Consider the following 21,614-nt stretch of genomic DNA (forward strand, 5'->3'; position numbering starts at 1 on the left):
AGCTGGGAGTTAAGGGAAACAAATTAAGATCCAATCTGACATTTATTTTCATCTGAATAGCAAACATCAAAAATATACCTGGCGTTTTCTAACAATTGCATGAAGAATGACCAGATGCTTCCTGTTGATAGAACAGGCGAGAACTAGACTAACAGAATCAGACTAGAGTTCACAGAAACAACTAGAAATTAATTTAGCTTCATTTCAAAACCAGTAAACCAAAGTAAGTATGGCCTTAAATTTTTACACATTTACTATATAACTGTCCCTCAACCTAGAAAACCCAAACTGATTCAAAGAGATAGAAAACACAAACTCTTAAGTTAGAGTTAACTCTAAAAGTACGTATGCATATAACAAAAGTATCGTTTCACCGAAGGTTTCACCGCAGGACTCGTTTAAGTCTAGCACTCCTGTAGTGCTTTGAAAGTTTCCTATCTCCAAAGTTACGTTTACACACAAGTTTTCACAAGAACATCAAGTACAGAATTCATGTTTTACTTGTGTGCATCATTAAAAATAAATTGTAGAATTAAAAATTAAGTTTAATCACTTGAAATTTTTTCAAATGTTCTTGAGTCTCCAAGATCATACGCGATTATGCAATCTTTACTCATGGTATTGTTTATGCATCTAAACGCCAAGCTGAAAAAAATTTAGAGCCCAAGAAAAAAGTATAGGAATCAGTCTCATCCATATTTTAAAATGTCTTGTACAACAATATCCTAATTTGATTTGAATGGTGAGAGAACAGAAATGACACATTTTTCAGGTTTTAAAAAGCATGAGTATACAGTGTTTTCCAGTGGTTACATGGTGTGATACCACAACAGCTTGAATGCAGAAGTAGATTTAAGAATCCAGCTATCTTCTGCTAAACCAGACATTTAAAAGACTTGCAGAACTGCAAAACGTCACTGTTTCCTAAAATGTCACTGATGTTAACATACAATGGATTTTTAAAATCACTTTTGGAAAAATAAATACTTCAAAAGAGGGAAAAGTTAAGAATAAAGATAAAATCGTCGTTAGTTTCCTTAAATTCAGAGTCTGAGCCTGAAAGTGCACGTGTCAAGGTCGATGGTTACAAGTCACTAAGAAGAAACTTAAACCAAACTAGGTAGGTCTATGTGTGAGATAAACTATCTGCAAAAAGAATTTCTGACCACTAACTTCTGCATAATAAATTATGGTGCATCTTTAATTCTGGGATGGCAAATTACTGTACAAGAATCACTTACTGAATATGTCAAACCATTTATTTTTCCAGATAAAAACTACTTCAGAAAATAACTTGCCTGAATCAAGACAGTAAATCAGTGTCCACAGAGAGCACTTAAAATATTTCCACATTACCAGGCCCCCTTCAGAAGTACTGTGGTCTCTGCCCCTCCTTTGAACAGATGTCTGCTCGCCACAGTCCAATCAGGTTTAAAGCAAGAGTCTGTGTACTGAAAACAGGCTTCAAGTGGGAAAACACACACAAAGCAGGCCTCTATCATTCCTTTGGTTTCAGTTTTCACGATGCACCCCTGAGGCTAGGCACGCTGGCTCAACAGCGTAGGAGAGCTTCAACGAAACACACTAAATACACACTGATTAACTGTGCCCAGGCAGAAATGACCTGGCAAAATTCTCAACTTCGTCCCCGAGGCGGTGCACCCGCAGATTCCGGCAGCCAAATCCCAAGAGCAGAAGTCCCCAGCATCCAGAGCGGCAGGCTTCGTCCCCTCAGGGGCTCGAGTCCTCGAGGCCGAGGCAGTGGCCGCGGCGGCCCCACGCGGGACCGGCCGTGCGCTCCCGTTAACCCTGTACCGTCCGGCCGCTCCCGCCCCGACCCGAGCGCCTCCCAGCCCCGCGGGCCTAGCAGCACAGCGCGCCCGAGGCCGGCCGCCCCCACCGCCCCTTCCCCGCTCGGCGAGCCCGGCGAGGCAGTCAGCCGGCCCAGACAAAGAGAGCCGCGGCTCCCGGGGCGGCGGGCGCCAAGGCCGTGCCGCGCCGCGCCTGCCTGCCTGCCTCCCTCCCCCGCCCACAGCCCGCCTCCCGGCGCCCGCAGAGCCCCCGCAACCCCAGCCGACCCCATCCTGCCCCGGGGCCGCCGCTCAGGGCCGGCCTGGCGGGGAATGGCGGGGAGGCCGCGGCGCGCCGGGGCCGAGGAGGGGGCGGCGGCCGCCACCATGTCTGCCCGCCCCTCCCAGAAGCGGGGAGCCAGCGGACAAAGCGCCGCGGCGGCGCGGGCGGAGCGGGGGCCCAGGCCGACCCCGCCGACCCCCGCGGAATAAGCGGGGCCAGGAGCCCCGGAAACCCGGCGCCTTAATGCAATAAACAGGAAATCGCGGGGATGATCTGGGTTCCGGGGGAAGTGGAATTATTTTTTACCAGCGAAGAGATCAACTTCCACATCCGGTGGTAACAGGGCCCTACACAGACCCGCACTGACCTGGAAAAGCTTCGGGAGCGGCGACGGGGGAGCAGCAGGAGGTGGTTCGGGGACCCAAGGCGCCTCGTACCCGGCCGGGCTGACGCGGCCCCGCTACACACAAAGCGCTTCAGCTGCACAGGGCGCTATTTTCCGAAAATGCCGCGTCTGGTCGGCGCCCAAAATCCCCACCGAAAAGTCCCCCGTGCTGCGCGCGGAGGGACACATGGTGTGCGAGTGAGTCAAAGCTCCCAGCATCCCTCCCGGACCCGGCCCTCGTCAGCCTCTCGCCTGAGCTTTTCCGCCCCTGTCCTCGTCAGCGGACCCCTCTCCCACCCAGGCCCCGATCCCATTCCGGCGGGAGGAAGAGGGCGAAAGGGTCTGATTTTTCTTTTTAAAGAAGGGGAAGGAAATAAGCCATTTCTAGAGCTTCAGCCACACAAAGAAAGCGGCGGAATGATCCGCTGTCGGCGACCGCAAGTCCCGGCTCGCCCGGCGCCTGCGCGGCACGGGGGTGGGAGTTGCGGCCGGCCATGTGCGCGGCGGAGCCCCGGGCTGGCCGCCCAGCCTTCCCGCCTCTTTCTGCGGGGGCTAGGAGTTGGGAGACTCAAGTGCGCGTGCTAACCTTATCTCTCGGACGAGAGCGCTGAGAGACGCGGAGTCCACACTCCTTCAAGATTAAGCTGAGACATCTAGCAGAGTCCTGGGAGACCGAAGGGCAGCCAGGAGGCTAGGGTTAACTTGAAGTGGCCCCAGAGTCAACTAGACTGGGACAGGAGTCGCTGTTGAGGTACAGGGGGAGGAACTAAAGATGTTCTTTTTCCACTTCGCATAAGCCTAGCAGTCAAGTTCATGACGAAAATGTTCATATTCCTTTAAACCAACCCCCAGCAATCCTCCCACCCTTTTAACATTCTGATGATGTGTTAGACCCTAATAACTACTCGCTGAATTCCCTTGGATTACTGTCACCTCAAGAGGTAGAAATCTTGTTTTTCCGTGGCTGGAACGTCAAAATTTTTGTTGTGTTGTATTTTAGCAAGAAAGTAGCAAAAGTTTATTTGGAAATCGTGATTTGCAAAGTAAGAGCCTTATGAATTTACTAGTGATGATTGCTATGAAACCCACCACGCTGATATCAGTGTTTTTAACGGGTGAGCCTAGAAATGAATTCCCCAACCTTCTAACCTTACAATTTTCTGGTATCCCATATCTGGGGATTGGGAATATGTGAGCACCAAGATTTTAATCTAGAGTTTACAAACCATATGAAATTCATATTGCCTACTGATTTTGTGTGGCCTCAGGTAACGCAATCTTTCTCCATTTGTGTGATGTTGTGGTAGTAAAGATTTGTCAAGTGTTTGTGTAACTCACTTAAGCGTTGTGCCTAAAGTAGAAGCAAAGTGAATAGCATAGGGACCATATTTTCTTCTCTTTTAATATTTTCAGTGCTTCTTTGGATAGTCACATAGTTTTCTTTAATGGTGAGTTTGAGTAAACGTTCAGCTGATGGTTGCTATAGAATCCTTGATCTTATATTGTAGAACGCAGACAAGTAAGTAGGCATCATCAGTAGTATAATGAGGGTAAACTGCTGAATGCTGTGATATTTCATACAGGAGGAATCCCTTACTTACCTGTGAGGGAGGCATGGAATGGGACTGGAGAAGCAATTAGCTTAAATAAGGGAGTTGGGGAAGGACCTTTGAGACAGAGGAAGCAATAAATACAAAGTTTAGGAGGCAGATTCTAGAGATTGTTGGATGAAGAAGGTGATTCTGTTTCAGGAGTACCACGAGATGTATCTAAAGAGGTCTAGTCATAAAGGCATTGAGTGCCATGTCCAGAAATTAGCTTTTGAGAGCTGAGGAAGCCACTGAAAGACCAAGTAGAAACATCATAGAATTGGATTTGTGTTTTAGACAGATCACTATTATGCAGCAGTCAGAGGCTAGGAAAACAGTTTGGAGAAAACAGCAGTCTGTGAGAGGATAATGACTTGGGCTGAGACAGTGGCATAGGAGTGAAGAATGTGACCAAAGATGTTGAGAGCTTGGTGATTTGGTTGACTGGATAAGGGAATGACTGAGAGGGAGATGTCAAAGATGACTCCCAAGTTTGTTGCGTGAGCAGTTGAGAGGATGTCTTCACTGAGATTAGACAGAGGAATACATGTTAGGAAAGGAAGATGGTTCTGTTCTGACTAGAATTTTAAGTGCTTATGAGCCAAGCAAGCAGATGTATCTAGTAGGCGATTCAGTATCTTTCATTGAAGTTGTTTCAAGAACAACTGTAACTCGCATTGTTCAACACACTGGAATAGATGAAGCAGGAACAAGACCAACAAGGTTCCTGCTCATGTTTCTGGTGGAGGGAACAGGCTATAAACAAGTTTTATAAAAAAGTAATATCCCATATCTTCCATGAGGAGATTAAAAGGGTATCTGGATGAAGCAGTTCTCAATGGTGTGGGGAGGAAGACAGGTAAAATTTTGGAGATTGTTCAGATATGGCTTTTCTCAGAAGGTATTCTCTGAGCCAAGACCTGAATAGGAGCAAGTTGAAGGCAATATTCGATACCAAAAGGAATAATAGATAAAATCCTAAAGTGAAAAAGAGTTTGTTGTGTTTAGCAAGAAAGGCAATGTGGCTAAAATCTAGAGAGCCACGTTGGAATGGTAGAAAATGAAATCTGCAGCCTTGGTAAGTTCAAGAGCTCTTGAAGCCATTGAAGGGTTTTAAGGAATGGAGTAACATGGGTAGTAGCAGTAGAGATAAAGTGGATGGATTGCAAATATATTTTGTGATTAGAACTAACATATGTTGCTAATGAATCAAACAGGGAAAGGGAAGAATCAAGAGTGGTTTCTAGGTCTGGGGCATGATTGTCTAGGCCATCACTGCCCAGTATAAATATAACACAATCCACATGTGTAATTTTATAGTAGCCACATTAAAGAAAAAGAAAACAAAAAAATTAATTTTAATAGTTTCTTTTATTTAACCCAGTATAACCATACAGTATCATTTCCTATGTGGTCAATATTAAAAAGTTTTAAATATTTTAAATATTTTGCATTCTTTTTCTCATACTAAGTATACAAGATTTGCTGTGTATTTTACACTTATAGTCTATCTCAGTAATTGATTTCATAAAATTTACAGTTGAAAAAGTACATTCACATATCCAGATTGTTCCAAACATACTTAAAAAGTTTTGCAGTAATTGAGTTATGTATAAAGTTTCTTATTTTAAAGTTAAGATTAAAATTTCAATTCCTAAATTAGCCACATTTCAAATGCTCCATAGCCACTTGTGGCTAGTTGCTACTATATTGGACAGTGAAGTCTAGTGGAATAAAGAATAGTGGAATATCAGACTAAAAAAGTTGTATGGAACCAGCCCGGAAGGCCTTTGGCGCCGTATTAAAGGATTGGGGTTTTACCCTAGAAACGAGGGGAACAGTGGGTGGTTTCTAAGGTAGAGAGTGACACAGTGTTTTGCTTAAGGCTAAGAAAAGGCCACCAGGTGGCCAACGGATGGCTCAGGACCAAGAGAAACCCTTCAGTTGAGTCCCCACATTCCAGGGTCGACCTTAGCCCTTCAGATTCAGAAGTCTGTTATTTGTCAGTGCATTCCAAAAGCAGTGCCACCAAAGGTATGGGCCACAGGGTAGTGCCAGTCTGCAAACCCTTTGTTAATGGTCCAAGACAAGGTATTTACAGAAATTGAGAGTAAGAATATAGAAACTTTTATAGCAGTTAGTGTTACATTAATTTTATGTCTATGGTTGTAATAAAGATTAGGGGATTGTATTGTATGTGTCTTTATTTTCTTTTTTTATTTCCTTTTTCTAGTAATTTATTTTTATCTTTTATAAAAGTGTCTATGACCTTTCACCACAGATAATTTTTGAAGCACTGCTCTAGAGACACTTAGATGAGGGGAGTCAGAAGGACCAAGTTCCCAGAAGATCTAAACCCAGTGCCTTTTTTTTTTTTTTAACTTCATAGTGAGAACTGTAATGAGTAAGAGGGGGAATGGATATCTGCTCAGTTTCTCCCTCCACGTTGAAATGGAAGGCTACATGGAAATAACCAAATTTATACTGGCTGGCACTTATTAAGTGTTCCTGTTTGCTGGCCACTGTGCAAAGCCTGTTAAATATATTGTCTCCCTTAACCCTCATAAAAACTCTTCAAATAGGTATTACTAACCCCATTTTTCCAAAGAGGAAGCTGAGGCTAAAACAGTTTAAATAACTTGCCTAAAGTCACCAAGCTGGTAAATGTTAGAGACAGGATTCTAACACAGGCTTCATTCCAAAGCTCTTGTTCCTGATACTTTTTTTGCCATTATATCTCAAGTATCTAGCAAATTTCCTGGCACAAGTCTACCTTGTTTTAGAGAGAATACGTGAAGTTGACCATTACCTCCCAAAGAGTTTGTTAGTGGATTTGGGGCTAGAGTAAGAAGAGTTAGTAGTATTCTAATAGCATGAAGCAAATGCATTCATTTCTACAATAGAAATATGTCTGCTTTGCTCTATTCAGAATTTATAGACCCCTACAAATAAAAAGAGAACCCGATAGAAAATTGGTAAGAGATTTGAATAGTCACTTCACAAAAGAAAGTATCTAAAATGGCCAATAAACATGTAAAGGTGCTCAACTTCTGTAACCATTTGGGAAATGCAGATTAAAATCTCAGTGAGTTAATAGTGCATACCCACAATAATGGTTAAAATGGAAAACAGAAAATGCCAAACATTGAAACAATTGAAACTATACATTGTTGTTGGGAATGTATACCCACTTCAGAAAATTCAAAGGTCAGAAAACATGTGAAACCAAACTAGATTTAGGGATGTATGTTTAGGTAGTAAAATGTATAAAGAAAAGAAAGGACATGATTAACTTTGGTGTGGGGGAGGAATGCTTGGGAGGAGGGTATATAAGGGGGCTGCTGGGGTGCTGGCAATGTTCTTTTTCTTGACCCAAGTGGGGGTTACATAGATGTTCACTGTGTGATTCATTGAGCTATAGGTTTTGTGGTACAGGACTTTTCTGTGTGTGCATTACATATTGCAGAGTTTTAAAAATTTTGCTGGAGTAAAGAAGTTAGAAAAAATATCCAATGTTGGATATATACTGCCATTACCTTGCTGAGTGAGCCAGTCTTTCTATATATACATTACAAATGTGAAAGATAAGGTAGATCTGAATTCTAGGGGTGGCATTGGTGAAGGGGAGGAGAGACAGATGCAAAAAATACTGCAAAACTTGAAGCAATATGAGAAGGTAAAAGGGCATGGCAGCTGGAGTGAAGAGCTGCAAGTTCAAGTCTTAACAGGTTTTTCTTCTGAGTTCTAAGCACTCTAGCGTATGACCTGAGCATATCTCCTAACTTGACTTAATTTCATTTTTCTCACCTGAGGCTGAGGGGAGTTTGATAAAGCATTTTTGTTTTGTTTATAACCCTTTGTAAGCTATTAAAACAGCATATAAAATATTTGACTGGTGTTTGATGTATTGTGATGGGAAAGGGGAGCGGAGTTAGGATGATTGAGATTTTGAGCCTGAGTGATGGAGTTGATAGTGATAGCATGAACTAAATGATTTGGAGAAAGATACTTGCTGTTCAATACATGCCAGAACATCAAAGTGGAATTATTAAACAGATTTATAACTTAAGTTTTGGTACTGTGAAAAAGTCAGAATTGGTGATATAAATCAGAAGCTACCCACACAAGAGTAATAATTAAAGCCATGGGAGTGAATGAGATCATTGGGAGAGAATATAGAAAAACAGTACTGAGGACAGAGGAGAGAAGTAGAGGAAGGAGGAGAGGAAATTAGTATTTATTGAGCACCTGTTGAACTGTGTGCCAGCTGCTCTACATTAATAAATGTTATATATTCCCCTCAGATTCCAGGGTAGTCAGTTTAGCCTCATTTGATAGACTGACTTTGTAGACTCACAGTAAGGTTAAGAACCAGTATTTAAAACCAGCTTTGCTCCAATTTATACAGTGCGCTACACCATTCCTGTAGAGCCAAGTGTCTCTTACAGAAGTCCATGGGGAGAATCTGAGTCAGGAAAGGATAAAGCCTGAGAAAAGACCAGTGGATTTTTGTGATTTGTGACCAAGGGATTTTTGGAACATAAAGCAGCACCTACACTCTCCTGTTTGTTGTGCTTCTGTGAGCATGGTTAATTCAGACAAATATTTGTGTTCTAGACCTCTAGCAAAAAGAAAAAAAGTCAAGATGGTGACTGTAAAAATTAGTATAATGAAAACAAAGTCAGGTTTTGAAGCTTAGCTAGATACTCTTGGCAGCCAGCTGCTTTGAATCAAGCCAGGACCTGAAAGAGAAACAGGAATAACTCATGTGATTCAATGTTGTTTGCTGCTTCGTTCATGTACTGCCTGGAACCATCTTTTATATCACCAGTGGTATGGGTCCTTCACATTGGAAAACACTGAAACGTTCTACAATAGTGTTCACCTTTTCAGTCACCTGAAATTCTAAGGGAAAAGATCAAGATGGCTTTGCCAGCCAAGGACATTATAATTTAGAATGAAAGATAATTTCTGCTGTTAATGAACACATTCCTTTTGGAAAGCAGCTATATCTCTTCGAAATTTAGAGTTATCCACTGTTGGTGAGGAAGACTATTGCTGGTGAGGTAGGTTTATTAAAATCATTTATTTACTCTTACGATCGCATCCTAACATTAAAGAAAAATAGAAGAAGAATGTCCCACCACAATACAATTACTAATTTCTTACTGCTTGTCTTTTGATTCACAGATGAATAACAGGTACATTTTTGGCAGACAAACCACTGAGGAATTTTAAGTTGTTTGCAGGAGCATGATGTCCTTTGTATTTGTCTGTTCCCTCTTTCTGAGTTCTAGAGAAGACCTCCAGTAAGTGAAACTCTGGCGAAGACACTGATCTCAGAATTCTCTAGGGGCACTGAGAACGTTGATTTCCAGGAAATCGTTAGTCATAGCCACTTCACTCAACCTTGTATTTTATACCCCAGAGTGAAGGTTGCATTTGGGAAAACTGATTTTCTCCTCTTTTTAAGGCAGTGGGCATTTAATAATTGTTGATTTCAGATTCCAGACAGGTTTTTAAAAATTATTGGATTAGGTAATTCATCTACTGGTGCAAAAAACATTTTAAACATTGTCACTGTCCTTCCTCTATACAGTTCCCACCCCCAAGGTAACCTCTATTTTTATTTTCTGGTGCATTTTTCCAGAGTTTTTTTTTTTTCATGCTTGCTACATGCAATTATTTCATGCCTTACCATGTTATTTTCCCCTATTTTTCTGTAAAAGTAAGGATATCATATACACTCTTCGGCACTTTGCACTTAAGACATCTTGGGCTTTTCCATATAAATACATAAAAGGCATCCTTTTTTCTTACCTCTGTAGATTGATATCCAATTGAGAGACATGAGTTTCTTTTTTTTTTTGTATTCTAATTGGTGCTTGGATGAATATCTTTGTACACACATCATCTTTTCTTGTATATTTAAGCATGTCTCATCTCAGTTCCCAGAGTAGGATTACTCTGCAAAAGGGCATATGTGTATTTTTAATTTTGATAGGTACTGCCATATTGTCCTCCATGTACCAAATGTTTTCCCACAGCATTACTGGTAGATTAGAGTGTTACCAAATTTTTGGACTTTTCCCTGCAAACTTTTGAAAGGCAGATTATTTCAAGTCCTACCTAATATTTTTAGGACCAATAACAAAATCATCTGGTTAAACTGGGGGAAATGAGATTTGGTTTACAGCATTTGTTCAGGACACAAATTCTTTGCTGCAGCTCCTGTAGCTACACACCCACAACTAGTAAAAACATGGCTGCTTATGCAATCTAAGCAGCCAGCAAAAACCTGGGAAAGTGCCAAGAATGACTACAAACAGCTCCACCTACACTTTTGTGTGTGTGTGTGTGTGTGGCAAATTTGCAAGCTTAGCAGTATCTAAAAAGATCCTTCAGCCTTTGTTTGAATTACAGAGAATCAACCTGGTAAGAGGGAGGAAATTACTCATTTCATGAAAAATGCCCTTAGTATGACAGGAGCTAAAAATGATTCTTACTTAATTTTGCTTTGTTGCTGAAGTGGCACAGGAAGGGAGGAAGAGACATTAGGCTATGGGTTCCACCTGCACTGGTAGTTATATTAGGGTATAAAGAAAAATTTCCAGAAATGATCATCTAAGCTGCTTAGAGCCAAGGTAATTTAGGGAGAAAAATAGTTCAGTGTGGCATGCTGGCTTACTGGCTTTTCAGACTTTTAAATCATTTTACAAATTTGTAGGTTTGTTATGGATTGAATGTTTCCCCTCCCTTCCCAGATATTCATAACTCCTAACCCTTAATGTGATTGTATTTGCAGATAGTGCCTTCAGGAAGTAATTGAGGTTAAATTAGGTAATTAGAGTGGGGCCCTCATAATGGGATTAGTGGCCTTATGAGAAGAGGGAGAGAGATCTTTTCTAGCAGGAGCTCAGAAGAACAGAAGAAAGGCCATGTGAGGACACAGTAAGCAGGCCATTTGCAAGCCAGGAATAGAGTTTCTCACAAGGAACCAAAATGGCCAGCACCTTAATCTTGGACTTTCCAGGTCCCACTTCATAAAGGTCCATCCAAAGTAATTATCATAACTATTAGTAGTATCCTGTGTTTCTTCAGATTAACTGCAACCAACATATTGTCTGTGTAGTTCCTGCAGAAATTTGGAAACAATGACCTCTTAAGACTATTGGGGAATCCTTCAATTTGTTTCATATACCTAAATTTTAATTTGCATCTCCGAGTGGCTTGGAATTTGGCATCCTTATGCCTTTTGAGCTGAAATAAGAGGTATAAATGCAGGTATAAAATCATTCAGTTGATGAGCTGTAAGTAGTGATACACACTCGTGATTGCTTGGACATTTGGTGATACAAGAAAACTACTGTTACTGAGCTATGATGTTTTGTTATAATAGTGTTATAATTAAGTTTTTTAACCAGAATCTTTTACACATATTGAAATATTTAAGAGGAAATGATATGATATCTGGGATTTGTTTCAAAATAATCTGGAGTTGCAACAGGGTGTAAATAAATAGTTGGCAGTATTAAGGAAGTAATAGTGGTCTAGGGGATGATAATTGGAGAAGCTGGGTGATGAATACGTGGGGGTTCTCTGTGGTCTCTCTACTTCTCTATATGTTGACATATTCTATACTAAAAAATTGTTAAAATAACTTATGATTGTGTATAACTAGTGACCACAATTATGCTTTCATTGTCTTACCTTCCATTATTCTGGGTAATTCTAATACCTGTTGAAATTAACATATAAAGAATCTTCAGCTGAAATGTCTTCTCAAGCATGGAAATTGAAATGCTCAGCATTGGCATGAATTTGACTTCACTTACCATCCGTTTATTTAGCAGCTACTAAATGCTTTCCTGTAGATTTTTCTCATTTAATCTCTGCAAAGGTAGATGTTATCCCCATTTTACAAATGAGAAAAATGTGGACTCTAGATAAGTAAAACACAGGTAGAAAATAATATAATTAGGACTTTCTTCCCCATTTGGTCTGCCTCCCAAAATTTATGTTTTATTTCTACTGTACCGTGCTGCTTTCAGACAGACCTGACCACTTTTTCTTCTGTGCTGTTTCAGCTGTTCCATGCTGTTTGAGTGAAAACCTAAAACCACAGGTAGACAAACACATGTGAAAATGTGGAAGATTTCTGAGATCCTTGTCCTCACCTTTCCTGTTAAGGCAGGTAGAGTCCCAAGGCAGTAGTTAAAAGTGTATTGTACCTAAAGGACACCATTTAACAGTGAACTGATAAAATTCCAGACCTAACTCACCAAGCTTTGGTTCTCTAAGAATTAATTTGACCATTGTTACATATATCTGTGTCAATTATTATTCAAGATACTGAACTGATATTCTCATCTCACTTTCAGAACATAAATTAAGAGCCCAACCTTGAGGACTTTATGCTTACCTTGAGAGCATTATGCTAAGTGAAATAAGTCAGAGGAAAGACAAATTCTGAATGATCTTACTTATATTTGGAATCTAAACAAACCAAACTCTTAGAAACAGAGTGTATTTGTGGTTGTCAGAAGTGAAATGTGGGGAGGGCACGGGGTAGAATGGAGGAGGGGAAATGGGTGAAGGTGGTCAAAGGGTGCAAACTTCAGTTATAAGATGGATAATAAGTTCTGGTGATCTAATGTACAGCATAGTGACTATAGTTAATACTGTAACGTGTAGCTGAAATTTACTAAGAGTAATCACCACAAAAAAGAAAAAGAAAAAAATGGTAACTGGTGTATATACATCAAATCATCATATTGTACACCTTAAACTTAATGTTAGGCATCAATTATATCTCAGTAAAGCTAATGGGGGCTGCTCAATCCTAACACTCTTAACCTCTCTCCTCCTCCCTCCTATATCCCCACTCCACCCTCAGTGAGAAGCAACACCTACACAGCTCAGGAAATGGAGTAAGTGAAAGGCAGAAACACTGAACAGCCTGTTCAGCCACTCATTGCTTTCTCCTTTCTCTTCCCAAGGATATGCCAAGTTTGCAATATGAGGGACTTTGGGACAACCCTCTACTCCTACTCCCAAGCCAGTTGTAACTATGGAACTTTACGAATACTTAAATACTTAATACTTAGTGTGGCAGAGCTTAACAAAAGTCCCATCCTGAAGTGTGTGGAGGGAAGAGACCAGGTTTTGTAAGCATTTGTGGTTAAAGCAACACTTGAATCCAAGAAAGGCCTTATGTGGGATCTGGATACTTAAACTTGCTTTATTCCTCATCACCCATCCATCCCCCAAATAAAAAGCACCATACTTGGGCAAATCTAGGCTCACCTATGCTTAAAATAACCCCTTGCTGACTAGCCAGCAGAGTAGGTCTGTGGGATTGACTTTCAGCTCCATGGTGCTCTTTCCCTGTGCCTAGGTTTCTGCATCTCCAGGCCAGAGAAAGCTAATACAACAAAGTTAGTCAGAGCACAAACTCCAGTTTTATCCACAGAAATGTCCTTTGACCAGGCAAGAGTACTGAGTCACTGGAGAAGATATACCATGTTTGATTCTAGAAGAAAAGATTTGATGCTTAACCCAAAGAGATGGAAAACTAGGAAATGAGAAATCGAGAGTTTTGAGTTACAGTAAGAGAACATCTACAGGTTATTTAAAGGCATAAATTGAAAAATGTCCCTGCCCAACCTAAGAAGGCTTTCAGAAGTCTGAAAAGCTGAGGGCTGCCTTTTCCCCTGGCTAACCCGCCTCTCTCTGGCAGCAGGCAATCAATAGGGAGGACAATATATTAATATTTAGTAAAGCATTGAAACCCATAGTCTTGATTTCAATTTAGATATTTTTGTACATGAACTATAAAAACTGATTTGTTCACTCTTCTGTCATCTGCACACACATGTACAGGATCTAGAAGAAGGTACCTAGGAATCCCTCTTCCCCTTAAAACTCTTAAACTCTTAAACTCTTCAAGTGAAACTCGTTTTGCTTTTCTTCTCCCCAACTGTTTAATCTTTATCAAGGTACCACCTTTCTCCAATAGTCTAGGCTCAAAAAAACTTTCATTTTTCTCATTTAGTTTCTATTTCGTAATAATAAACTTAACTTCAACTAGACTTGGAAGGGAATAAGGAAAATATAGAACCCAAAGAAATGTAGCACATAAATAGATGTTGAATATTTTCAGACAGCACAAACATTATAAGATACAGTAAGCAGATGAAGGTACTGGGGTGCATTCCTGAACTACAGAAGGAATGGTCTGGAAGTTAAGTTAAACACAAGACAAATTTATTGGAGTTGTCTGGAGTCAGCAATGGAGAGCTTCTTGGTGGTTCCACCATTTCTGGACTGAAGCACTCCATGGCTTCCACAGTATTCATGTCCTCTTCCACCTTGCCAAAGACCAGAGGTTTGCCATCCAGCCACTCAGTCTTGGCAGTGCAGATGAAAAGCCAGAAACAGTTTGTGTTGGGTCCAGCATTTGCCATGGACAAGATACCAAAACCCATAAGCTTCAGGATAAAACTCTCATCATCAAATTTCTCCCTGTAGATGGACTTGCACTTTGCCACTAGTGCCATTATAGCACATAAAGTCACCACCCTGGCACGTAAATTCTGTGAAAGCAGGAACCTTTATAACCAAGTCTTTTCTCCCCAATGCTCAGTGCATGAAAGTTTTCTGCTGTTTTTGCAACCTTGTCTGCAAACAGCTTGAAAGAGACATGGTCCAAAGGCTTATCATGGACAGCAATGTCAAAGAACATGGTGGGGTTGACTGGCTTGCTGGTGGTGGTGTCTGCAAAGCTAAACTTTCTTCATTCTTTTAGTCCAAATTTCTTGTCCTCCTGGAAAGAAAGCTCTTATATTTTTTTACCTTATCTCCGCAAGCAAGGACTTCACTGTAAATAAGCCTTTATCACTTTTTCTTAAGATGACTGAGTCTTGTTGCCCTCTGAATTTAACCTTTCCTTCCTGCCCCCAGATTATTCTGCCTGATTACCATTGTGACCTTCTTCAGACGTTGCTTTCATCTTGAGACTCCTCTGAGCATTACCCTAAAAAGTATCTAGGTCCTTGATCTGGCCCTGTCTAGCCCTGGGTTTGAGCAGACCTGCAGTCAAGGATGATAGTATGTGAAAACACCTAGCATCATTCCGAGCACATAGCGGGCACTGTTGGCTTCTTTTTCTTCTTCTAATCAAGTTGGTGTCTTTACTGTCGCAACGACTACCAAGGCTTGTTGTACCAGCCTCGTAGATTACAGGCATACTTTGGAGATATTGCAGTTTTGGTTCCAGGCCACCACAATAAAGCAAATCTCGCCATAAAGTGGGTCATGTGAATTTTTTGGTTTCTCAGTGCTACAGTTATGCAAACAATCTGGTACTGGCGCAAAAACAGACACATAGGTTAATGGAACAGAATAGAGAGCCCCAAATAAACCCACACTTACTGACACACATTGTCAATTAATATGTAACAAAAGAGGCAGGAATCTACACTGGGGGAAAGAGAGTCTCTTCAATAAATTGTGTTGGGAAAACTGGACAACTTTCTCACATCATATACAAAAATAAACTCAAAATGGATTAAAGACTTAAATGTAAGACCCAAAACTATAAAACTCCTAGAAGAAAACAGGGAGTAAACTCTCTGACATCAGTCTTGGTCTTTTTTTTTTTTTGGATATGTCTCGTCAGGCAAGGGAAACAAAAGCAAAAATAAGCAGATGGGACTACACCAAACCAAAAAGCTTTTGTACAGCAAAGGAACTCAAGACAAAAAGGCAGTCTACTGAATGGAAGGAAATATTTACTTATGTATCATCTCATAAAGGATTAATATCTAAAATATACAAAGAACTTAATACAAATATATAAAGAATATATACAAATATGCTGTGTATATTTATATAAAATATACAAAAAATTTATACAGCAAAAAAAAAATCTGGTCAAAAAATGGGCAGAGAATCTGAATAGACCTTTCTAAAGAAGACTTACAGATGGCCAGCAGGCAAATAAAAAGGTGCACAACATTGCTTATTATCAGGGAAGTGCAAATCAAAACCACAATGAGATATCACTTCACAACAGTTAGAATGGCTGTTATCAAAAAGACAAGAAGTAACAATTATTGACGAGGATGTGGAGAAAAGGAAATTTTGTGCACAATTGATGGGAATGTAAATTGGTGTGGCCACTGTAGAAAACAGTGTGGAATTTCTTCAAAAATCTAAAAGTAGAATTACCATATGATCCAGCAATTCCACTTCTGGGTATTTATCCATAGAAAATGAAAACACAAACTCAAAAAGATGTATGTAACTCCATATTCATTGCAGCATTATTTACAATAGCCAAAGCATGGAAACATCTAAGTGTCCATCAATGAATGGATAAAGAAGATGTGGTGTGTGTATATATAGAATGCAATATTACTCTGCCATGAGAAGTATGATATTCTGACATTTGCAGCAATGTGGATGGACCAAGAGAATATCACACTTAGTGAAATATGTTAGAAAGACAGTGTATCATATCACTTATATGTGGAATGTAAAAAATAGTGCAAATGAATGTATATGCAAAGCAGGAACAGTCACAGATACAGAAAACAAACCAGTGGTTACCAAAGGGGAGAGGGAAAAGAGGAGGAACAAATTAGGGGTATGGGATTAAGAGATACAAACTACTAGATATAAAACAGACAAGCAACAAGGATATGTTGTATAGCACAGGGAATTATAGCCATTATCTTGTAATAACTTTTAATGAAGTATAATCTGTAAAAATACTGAATGACTATGCTGATATACCTGAAAATGATATAACTGTAAAACAACTATACTTAAAATTTTAAAATGTTAAGAGAAAGACATGCTGTATGATCTCTCTTATATGTGAAGTCTTTAAAAAAAAACAAAACTCATAGATACAGAGAACAGATTGGTGGGGGAGGGGTGAAGGATGGGCAAAATGGGTGAAGGGAGTCAAAAGGCACAAACTGCCAGTTGTAAGTCATGGGGATGTAATGTACAGGATGGCGACTATAGTTAGTAATGCATTGCGTATTTGAAAGTTGCTGAAGAGAGTAAATCTTAAAAGTTCTCATCACATGAGAAAAATATTCTGTATGTATGGTGATGGATGTTAACTAGACTTATTGTAATCATCATTTTGCAGGTTATACAGATATCAAATCACTATATTGTACACCTGAAACTAATATAACGCTGCATGTCAATAATACTGCAATTTTAAAAAGATAAAACTTGGCAAGTTTATTTTTGTTCCTCAGGGATTTCCTCAATATAAAATTTGATACAAACCTGACCCTTAGTTCTGGCAGGCTATGTTCCCCTAGGTGCAAGGATTTCTTGAGTAGTCTCTCCAGAAACTTGAGTATATTGCATGATGAAGTGGGAAATAGCTTGTGCTTGAGTTTCATATAGTACTTGCTTTTAAGTCCTAGTTCTGTCCACCGCCAGTTCCACGATATTGAATAAGTCACTAAAGCACTTTGAGTCTTGTTTTCCTTATTTGTAAATTTAAAACAATAATGCTTATCTCATAATATTATGGTGAGAGACAAGGCATGTGGAAATTCTTGGCGTCTAAACACATCTCCCTTCTTTTCCGCAAAGTGGTTTACAAATTAATGAATCTACAAATGAACAGCTTTCCTAAGCAATAATACTTACCTATTTATAGAAACCTGCACTACCAGTTTCTAAAGACAGGGGCAAACACGGTCTCTTAGTAGCTTGCCTTGGCCTGTCTCTAGCACTTTAGCTTTGGAACATTGTCCTCTTGAGGTGTGTCATAGTGTGTCTTGATCAAAGGCCAACTGCTCTTGGCCTTTGGTATGTAAGGGTCTCTCTTACAAGGTTCCATGAGGTCCATGGATATGACAGAGCAGAACCTCTGGCCTTTAGGTGATAACCGTCTACTAGAGAATATAAGATATTTACACAAATAACAATTACACAAGGTAGAAAGTAATGTATGTCTCAATGACATGTACATAAGAGAAACTGGTATGGCAATTTAGTAAGGAAAAATTATTTCCAACTGGAGAAGATCAAAAATGGGTTCACTCATTCATTCATTCATTCAGTAGACATTTATCATAGATGTGTCTGTGCAAGGTATTAGTCCAGACACTGAGAATGCAAAGATTAAGATTATATTACACTTGCTTTTGGGGAGCTAAGAGCTTAGTAGGGTAGAAAGTCAGAAAAAATCACTGCAGTACTATGTGGTAGGGACTGCTTTATAAGTGATATGTTCAGTGTGCTTTGGAAGTAGAGATCAGGAGTGATTAAATCAGCATACAGATTGTATAAGGGAATGATGTTTGAGCTGGTTCTTGAAGGATAAAGAGGAGTTTACCAGAGAAGATTGGAAAGGGTATCTATTAAGAAGTTGCCCTTTTATCTTGAAAATAGGAAGAATTTAGACATTCAGAAATGGGGAGAATCCAGAATTGCATCAACAAAAGTAGAGAACTGCATCATCAAAGGTAGGGAAATCAGAAGAAAGCAGGAAGTGAAATAATTCTCGCAGTAGTATGAATGAGTAAAAATTAATGAATTTGATCCAGTTTGTGGTGGCTTAATCACACAATGGGGAAAACTATTAAAGATCTTCAAACTAGGACATGATAAGGTTAGAACTTTGAATTCAGAAAATAAGCTTAGAGTTTTGTACAGGATAGGTTGGGTAAGAGCACACTAGGAGCAAGGAGAGCAATTAGGAGACTATTAGAATAGCTAGGTAAGAGGTAACGAGATCACATAGAAAACAGAAGGAGGAATGGAAGGGAAAGGCCAAATGGCAGAAGCGTTGCAGGCATGGCTGTTTGGTTACTGACCACCTGAGTGCTTGAGAGGGTGGTATACCATTAACAGAAATAAGAAACGTAAGAGGTAAGCCTTGGGGGAAATGAAAAAATTCGGTTTGGACACACTAATTTTGAGAATCTACAAAAGAGCAATTTCCGTAGACTGGTAGAAACAATAGACAAGATGAGACAAGTGGTTAAGGAGAAATGGGAAGTGAGAAAGTAGAGGCAGTAAATGTGACTACTTTAGTGAAGTTTGGCAATGAAGGAAAAGAAAATATATGAGGAAAGATCTTGAAAGTTTTTGTTGCATGATGAACTGCAGAGACTGAGCTTACTTGTAGATTGAAAGGGAAAATAAAGAGCAGATCAAAAACAAAAGATAAAAGAGGGGCTAAATTATGGAGCAAGGTCATAGTTTCAGAGGCATTAGTGGAGGGAAAGATGTGAAATATTTCTGTGACAATTTCTAGGCGTAAGAGATAAAGAATTTCAGTTTCTACTTCAGATGACCTCAGGGTTTGTTTGGGTTTTTTTTTTTCTGTATGGAAAATCTTACTGTTTTTTTTCCCCCAGTCCCTTGGCAATTAAACCAATTTTTGACTGGCTTGCAACATGGCGTACTTAGTGAGAGACACTTAGCTGAAGCAGAGTGGCTGTTGTGTAATTGCTTTCCCCAGTATTCCTGCTGCAAAGAGCTGCCTGTTCAGCTACTTCAGTTTTGATATCACAGTACTCTGTGACTGGCTCTTCATAAAAAGCTCTTCAATTTGGATGGATGTTGATTTTCATTACTTTCCCACCCAAACATTTTAAAAGTCAAGAGTAAAACAATAAAACCTCTAGAAGAAAACATAAGAGAAGTCTTCATGACCTTAGAATAGGCAAAAATTTCTTAAATAGGACAAAAAGCTGCTAATCACAAAGAGAAAAATGTGATAAACTGGGACTATTAAACAATTATAAAGTTTTGTTCATCAAAATACACCAATAAGACAATAAAAAAAGGCATGACACAGAATGAAGAAAGGTGTTCTTAATATGTAAATACTTGGAATACATTAAGAATTTCTATAAATCAATAAGAAAAAGGCAGTCCAGTTATAAGATAGGCAAAAAATTGAACAGCCTTAATTTCTCATAAAAGAAATTAAGCAAAAGACTAATAGACATTTTAAAAGATACTTAACTTCTTTAGTCCATCAGAGAAATGTACATTAAAACCACAAGCTATTTTAGCAATCAAAGCAACTAAAATGAACAGAAAACATCAAATGTTAGGTAAAAATATGGACCAGCCAGAACTCTCACACACAGCAGATGATAGTATAAAATGGTACAGCCCCTTTTGAAAACTCTTTTCTCATATAAAGTTGAACAAGTGCATACTCTATTACCTAGTAATTCAAATCTTAAGTATCTACCCAGCAGAAGCAGCTGGATTCTATGCAGTGTCCTACGGTAGAATGAATGAATGAATGTGGTATATTCATGCAGTGTAATACTACTTTACAATGAGAATGAATGAACCACAACTCCTCACAACAATATGGATGAAGTATACAACATCATGACGAGCAACAGAAACCAGAGATGAAGGAGTTCACACTGTATGATTCCATTTATAGAGAGTTCAAAAACAAAGATAATAGATTCTGTTGGAAAAAAGTACAGTGGTTACCCATGATATGTGTGTGATGGGGGAGCAAAGTAGCAGCTAGAAAGAGGAACAAGAGAAATTTCTGAGGTATAAGTAACATTATCCTTCTTGCTCTGACAATACTTACGCAGCTGCACTCAATCTGTGAAATTCATTGAGAAATTCATGATTTGGGCACTTTTCAGTGTGCATGTTATACTTCAGGATTTTTTTTTTTAAATCAGAGGTCTCAAGTTTGTCAACCTTGTTCTTACAATAGGTTTAAATTAAGACAAGATCAAGATTGTCATGTGTCATTTTCTCTTTGGTTTATCTACTTATTAAAATTATTCTTGTTTTTCATTAGTTTCTACCTTCCAAATCTCCAACTGCCCGGTTCTTCACATCTTGAAACCCCTTAATGATTTCCACACAAGGGAATGTTATACCAAGTTCTGTACTTGTGGTCTGTGCTTTTGTGTTGTGGCACACAGGGTATCTCCCTTAAAATCCACAACTCTAATGAAATTGCTCAAAGAAAGAAATGGGTAATGACACCAATTTAGTCACAGCCATATAGTCCTTCCAGCACTACCACAACTATGGACATTGTCAACTTGGCTTGTACCTTCGGTGCCTCCTGTTGCCACATTCTAGTCTTCTGGACTCCTTGAGGACATTTGGACATCAACATCAAGTTCAAGGAAAAATAATGATAGTAGAGGGGTATTAAAGTCAGGAATTCCTTGTTTGAGGCAGCTTCCTTGTTTATTAGTTATTCATCATTCTGGAGAGACAACTGTAAAAATGCCTTCAATATGGACATCTAAGTACTACAGGAAAATAATGAAACGTGAACTAAGTTTTAAACAGTGAAAATAAGCTTGATATCATAGATTCCTGATTTTAAAAATAATACGTTACTGGTTCAGAGGTTATGCAAATTTGGGTTGGTGTTGCATTTCACCCAGTGCGATTTGGAGAGAAATGACATGTTTAATAATGTTCCATTTTCTAATCCAGGAGCATGATGTGTTTTTCCATTTATTTTCTTGTTCTTTTATGTAGTTTTAAAAATTTCTCATTTTGGCCCTGACTATTTC

General features: G+C 39.4%; 1 protein-coding gene and 1 pseudogene across 7 annotated transcripts in view; both read right to left on the minus strand.

Moving 5' to 3' along the window:
• Positions 1-3,364, minus strand: part of GABPB1 (GA binding protein transcription factor subunit beta 1) — a 61,284-nt gene extending 57,920 nt beyond the window's left edge. For 5 of the 7 annotated variants that reach the window (XM_045524159.2, XM_010965300.3, XM_045524157.2 and 2 more), the window contains exon 1: positions 2,441-2,580. The gene's annotated coding sequence lies outside the window, so the exon portion shown is untranslated. Of the gene's footprint in view, positions 1-1,298; positions 2,225-2,440; positions 2,581-3,044 lie in introns of those variants that run through there. The other 2 variants (XM_045524158.2, XM_074366102.1) reach the window with 2 other exon arrangements.
• Positions 3,365-14,300: 10,936 nt separating this feature from the next.
• LOC141577967 (peptidyl-prolyl cis-trans isomerase A pseudogene) lies at positions 14,301-16,863 on the minus strand (annotated as a pseudogene).
• Positions 16,864-21,614: the final 4,751 nt, after the last annotated feature.

Source organism: Camelus bactrianus, chromosome 6, assembly GCF_048773025.1.
Source record: "Camelus bactrianus isolate YW-2024 breed Bactrian camel chromosome 6, ASM4877302v1, whole genome shotgun sequence".
In the NCBI taxonomy this organism is placed as follows: domain Eukaryota; kingdom Metazoa; phylum Chordata; class Mammalia; order Artiodactyla; family Camelidae; genus Camelus; species Camelus bactrianus.